We start from the raw sequence: 6,652 nt of genomic DNA on the forward strand, positions 1-6,652 counted from the left end.
TTTTTGCCAGATATAAAAATATTGAAATGGGGAAAAAAAGTCTGTTTGGCTGACATCACCAAGCATCATCCAATTGCGTAACAAGTCTTTTTGCTTTCCTGTTGGCATAGGAAGGCAGTACGTCACAAGCATGGGTGTGTTGGCTGATGAATGGTTGGAGCGTGGGGGCAAGTTATGTGATGAAACCTCCAGAAAACATTTAATCACTGTTGGCAACCCTAGGAACCCATCCCTTCGGTATAGCTCCTTTCTGTTCTAGAACTGGTACCAGTGTCCATTGGAAAGGAACTCTCCTTTTCCACACCAGCCATTTAGCCTCATGTTAATTTTCCTGATCTGTCTGCTCCTATGCCAATTTGCGCATGGCTCAAGCAATAATCCAGAGGGTTACTAACCTTGAGGCCAACATTCATATAGAGAAGTATTATCAAACATACAGACTATATTTCACTGCAATATTGCCACAATGGTGATGTGAACCAGGCAGATTCCTAGTACTTTCACTGGGAAAAAACAACCTTTTGCCTCAGAGTTTTTGTTTGCAATGAAGCATTCTGTAGTGGAACAGAATAATTAAAGTAATTGGTGACCTAATAACACAAACCAACATTCAATTTGACTTGGCAATCCCTGTCAAACACATGGACAATGTTTTCACTAGTCAAGTGTTATTGCCAAACATCAACTGCTGCACCTTCATTGTGCAATCAGTACAATCTTATATACCATCTTGTATGCCATCATACGTTTCTCAACATGAAATGTTATCTAGCCAGTTGTTGCATAAAGATCTCTCAGAACAATAGCACTGACCTCAGAACATCCAGATTTCCCACGCAACTAACTGGCATTTAGGTACTCAGGCATTTTCTTCACCAAGGGGTAATTGTGAACAACATTATGAAATAATGAAATGATTATTATGAACAGTGAAAGTCACAGTGCTTGAGGGACTTTCCTGTCCACAAGGCCTAAATTAGAGCTGCATTATAAGTTACTTGTTTCCTTACTGAAGGACTGCAACCTGGTCAGGCATTGTTACGGGAGCATAAAGTGGAAGAGGAAGTAGAGACTGATAATGATGAAACACTGTCACTTGATCTCTCACTCACACCGACTAGCTTAGATTTCTAACACTGTGCATACTTTAGAGAGGAGTTTAGAATTGGGATCTGCACATCATGAGTCACCAGGCTTGAGTGGTGCATTTCATGTGGTATGACCTGTAAGGATGCATTGACTGGCTTTGACCACTCATGTCAGGTCATTAAACAATTTGCAACACTGCATTCAGATCCTCGGGACTACTCTGCTGGCATTGTCCATGATGGCTACTGTTATAGGATGTTGGCTACAGTTCAGTAGGTCTGAAGAAATCTTCATAGTCATACATAGGTTAACTGTAATTCTTCACTAACTCTTACACCTATTTACAAAGATATAGTAAAGGGTACAAGCTAGGAGCTGACTCCATGCTTCAGCCTGCCACAGGCTCTGTCCAACACCACAATGACCCCTAGGTGTGGGTCATTTGTTCTCTTACCTCACTGTGTGGGTGGTACTATACTCAGTCCCACATTAACCCTATATGTGCTAGACCCTTATATTACAGTAACTTGCTCCCATTGCCTTCACAGTGTCTGCCTGGAGGATGTCCTGGTCCCTAATGGATAAAGGAGCTCTCTCTTGCTGTGCATCTCCCCCACCAAAACCTTTTGCCCTACGTTGGAGAAGTTTGGAGCTCAGCCTTTGCCCTGTTGTGCCTTTCTTGTGAGTTTCCTGTGTAAAACACACTCTTAAAAAATTTTTCGGCACCTGCTCCAGACAATTGCACTTTATGTTCATGGGATGTAGGCATCGCTGGCTAGGCCACCATTTATTGCCCATCCCTAATTGCCCTTGAGAAGGTGGTAGTGAGCCACCTTCTTGAATTGCTGCAGTTCATGTGGTGTAGGTACATCCATAGTGCTGTTAGGGAGCAACTTCTGGATTTTGATCCAGTGATACTGATTAAACAACGATTCCAAGTGTGCCTTAACTTGCAGGTGTTCCTATGCATTGGCTGCCCAAACCCTTCTAGGAATTAGGGGAAATTAACACATTTTTAGTGGCAATTCAACTCTCCTGATGGGATTGGTCAAACCCTGTCTAAGGTACTTCAGTGATACCTAGAGATCACTGGTTTTGAACTGGCTTTCTGACTGTCAATGCATTCAAAGAAAAAGGCCAGAATTTTCCGCCTCTATTGGCATTGGGCATCATGACAGGGGCGAGTGAACAATATGGCGAGAAGGTCAAAAATCAATTTTGCGCCATCATGAAAGTAATTTGCAATTGTCCTTTCCGCCCGTCAATGGTGGGCTACATTTCCTGTTGCCAGACGTTGGAACATCATTTTAAGACATTTGCATCTAATTATAAGCCCTGCTTGTCAGAATCACCCCCCAACCCCCAACGCTGGACCATCTGGGCACATGCCAATGTGTTTCACAACTGCACATAAGCAATGTGCACCTGGGGAGCTGCACTTCACTCAGGACTTCGAGGTCTGTTTGCCTACCTTTCTTCAGGCAGCACTTGTGCTATTAGCACCAGGTTTCGCAAGCAGCAGCACATCACTTTAAGGGGGTTTCATGGGCAGGTGTCTACCTAATAGATCAGCAGTAAGGCTTTTCAATGGCTGAAGGGCCAGGACTTGCTTGAGGAGGGGGGAGGAGTGGCCTCAGGCAAGTGAAAAGGCTGCAGGGCGAGGGCTGTGCTGCGGAAGCGGGGTAACCCAAGGTGTGTGTGTGGGGGGGCACATGTTGATCTGTGCAAGTAGCCTCGAGATGATGAGGGCTGAGGAGGCAGTCTGCAGATAATGATTAATGAGGCGGGAATGGGACGATATGGCGTGAAAACCTGACATCGCGGCTAGCAGGTAAAACATCCTCTCTCCTGCTCGTTACTGCACTTAATGCAAATCTGGGACGATTCCGCCCATAGATGCAAATGTCTTAAAATGATGTTCCAACGTCTGGCAACAGGAAATGTAGCCCACCATTGACGGGCGGAAAGGACAATTGCAAATTGCTTTCATGATGGCGCAAAATTGATTTTTGACCTTCTCGCCATATTGTTCACTCGCCCCTGTCATGATGCCCAATGCCAAAAGAGGCGGAAAATTCTGGCCTTTTTCTTTGAATGCATTGACAGTCAGAAAGCCAGTTCAAAACCAGTGATCTCTAGGTATCACTGAAGTACCTTAGACAGGGTTTGACCAATCCCATCAGGAGAGTTGAATTGCCACTAAAAATGTGTTGCAGAGGCTTAGTGCCCTTTTCTGAAGCGCTCTATGCTGTCAACCACTTGTGGTGTGGCACTCCATCATGGAGAGCATGTCTGCGCAGGTGTCAACAGTACCTGGTGAAAGGTTCTAAATTAGCGCCATGCAGCCCTACTGGCTGTTGTGATGTCCATTCTCCTAATTTGGACCATGCAGGGAGATGACCTAAAAAAATCACAATAAAACTCCAGAAATATGACAAAAGCAAAATACTGTGGATGCTGGAAATTTGAAATAAAAATGAAAATGCTGGAAAAACTCAGCAGGTGTGACAGCATCTGTGGAGAGAGAAACAGAGTTAATGTTTTGAGTCCATATGACCCTTCTTCAGAGCTAAAGAGAAGTAGAAATATGATGGAATTTATACTGTTTAACGGTGGGGGTGGGATGGGGGGGGGGGGTGGGGGGGGCGGCGGTGGAGCAGGTAAAACAGGATAGAAGGTCAGCAATACGTGGGGCTAAGGAGAGATTGATAAAGGTGTCATGGACACAAAACAAATGGAGTGTTAATGATAGTGGTGAAGACTAAAGAAGGTGCTGATAGTGGTATAAAGGTGAGAAAGCAGAATGTATTAATAGCAGAACAGGGGTCAGCCCTCTGTGAAAGAACAACATAGAAACAAGTGACAGATGCCCTTGTGGGGGCGAGGGTGCGGTGGTTGGGGAAAAAGGATAAATAAGGGATTTATAAAAAAAAGATTAAAAAGGGATTAAAAAAAGGGGATAAAAGTGAATAAAAATAAAAATAAGTGAGTTAAAAATAAAAATAAATTTTAAAAAAGGATTAAAAAAGGGGTAAAGGTAGAGAACAGAATTCATGATCTAAAGTTGTTGAACTCAAGGTTAAGTCCGGAAGGCAGTGAAGTGTCTAATTGGAAGATGAGGTGCTGTTCCTCCAGTTTGCTTTGGGCTTCACTGGAACATTGCAGCAGGCCAAGGACGAACACGTGGGCAAGAGAGCAGGGTGGTGTGTTGAAATGGCAAGCGACAGGGAGGTCTGGGTCATGCTTGCAGACAGACAGTAGGTGTTCCGCAAAGCGGTCACCCAGCCTGCATTTGGTCTCTCCAGAGTAGAGATTGCATTGGGAGCAGCAAATGCAGTAGACCAAATTGAAGGAGGTGCAAGTGAAATGCTGCTTCACCTGAAAGGAGCGTTTGGGCCCTTGGATGGGGAGGAGGGAGAAGGTATTGCACCTTCTGTGATTGCATGGGAAGGTGCCGTGGGAAGGGGGTGATGGAGGAGTGCACTGGGGTGTTATGGAGGGAACGGTCCTTTTGGAATGCTGACAGGGAGGGTGAGGGGAAGATGTATTTGGTGATGGCATCATGTTGGAGTAGGCGGAAATAGTGAAGGATGGTCCTTTGAATGTAGAGGTGAAAAGTGAGGACGAGGGGGACCCTATTATGGTTCTGGGAGGGAGGGAAGTGGTGAGAGCAGAGGCACGGGAGATAGGTCAGACATGAGGTCCCTGTCAACCACAGTGGGGGGGGTATCTTCGGCTGAAGATGAAGAAAGACATATCAGAAGCACTGTTTTGGAAGGTGGCATCATCAGAACAGATGCGACAGAAGCAGAGGAGCTAAGAGAATGGGATGGAGTCCTTACAGGAACCAGGGTGTGAGGAGCTGTAGTCAAGGTAGCTGTGGGAGTCAGTGGGTTTGTAATGAATATTGGTGGACAGTCTTTCACCAGAAATGGAGACAGAGAGGTCAAGGAAGTGAAGGGAAGTGTTGGAGATGGAGCATGTAAAGGTGATCGAGGGGCGGAAATTGGAAGCAAAATTGATAAATTTTTCCAGGTCCAGACGAGAGCATGAAGCAGCACCGAAGCAGTCATAGATGTATTGGAGAAAAGAGTTGTGGGAGAGGGCCTGAGTAGGACTGAAACAAAGAATGTTCCAAATAAAGAGACAGGCATAATTGGGTCCCATGTGGGCACCCATTGCCACGCCTTTTATTTGGAGAAAGTGAGACAAGTTAAAGAAGAAATTGTTCAGTGAGAGAACAAGTTCAGCCAGATGGAGAAGAGCGGTGGTGGATGGGGATACTCAGGTCTCTGTTCAAGGAAGAAGTGGAGAGCCCTCTGACCACCCTGATGGGGGATGGAGGTGTAGAGGGATTAGGTGTCTATGCCAAAGAGGAGGCAGTTAGAGCCAGGGAACTGGAAATTGTTGATATGATGTAGGGCATCAGAGGGATCGTGGATGTAGGTGGGAAGAGACTGGACAAGAGGAGAGAGAATGTAGTCAAGAAATGAGTTCCGCGGGACAGGAACAGGCTGACTTGATGGGTCTACCGGAACAGTCCTGTTTGTGGAATTTGGGAAGGAGGTGGAAGTAGGCTGTCCGGGGTTTGGAGGCCGTGAGGTTGGAAGCTGTGGAAGGAAGATCTCCAGAGGAGATGAGGTCAGTGACAGTCCTGGAAACAATGACTTTATATTCAAAACGTCCAGAAATATGACCATGGGTCATTTTGCACATAAAATATTGGCTATAAATTTATGTCCATTTAGAACTAGCAGAAATGTAGGGAACCCATCTTTTGCATGGGGGAGGGGCAATGTTAATAAGTGAAATGCTGTTTCACTGGATGCAAATTGGAAGCGGCACAAGTGATTATAGGAAATTCAGTATTGAGAGGTTTTGGTGTAAAACTGGTGTAAAGAGCTTAAGCACAGATTTCCTCAGAAAAACTGGGTACAACTTGCCACTTATGCTATAGTTGCACTGAATATCATGAGAACATTTTGGGCCAACATGTTTAACCACAACTTTATGGTTAAAAAATACATCAGTCATTGCACAGTACCACATTTATACTGGGAGCCCATCAAAAAATGCGTTGTTAGAAAAAAGTCAAAAAACATCAAAATATTTTAGATTTGGATATACAGAGCTATGTGCTTTAAAATTTGATATTCAGGGCACCATTATTGGCTACACTGACTGGTAGTTGGCTCTGAATGAATACTTTGTTCACAGGTATTTCAGGTATCAGTTCCCAAACTTTTAATGTCAAAGGGAGTGCAATGGTTTCAGAATTGGCTTATTTTCCATTTTTAAATTGGAACAACCAGCAGGTGGAGAAACTAGTTAGTACAATTACATGAGGTGTATGTTATCTAACTTAAAAAAACTGAATGTTTTTTTATTTTGCTTAGCAGAAAATTTGATATATGTAGAAACTCATGATTCAGAGTGTCCAAACCAGGCTGCAGGAATTGAACAATGAGAGCGCAATTTTGCCTGGCCCAGCAGCAGCAGGATATGCGATGGAGGTGGCTGAGAATCAGGAGGGAAGGCGGGGATGTTGAGTACCAGTCGCATT

This window comes from Carcharodon carcharias, chromosome 9 (assembly GCF_017639515.1).
Source record: "Carcharodon carcharias isolate sCarCar2 chromosome 9, sCarCar2.pri, whole genome shotgun sequence".
NCBI lineage: Eukaryota > Metazoa > Chordata > Chondrichthyes > Lamniformes > Lamnidae > Carcharodon > Carcharodon carcharias.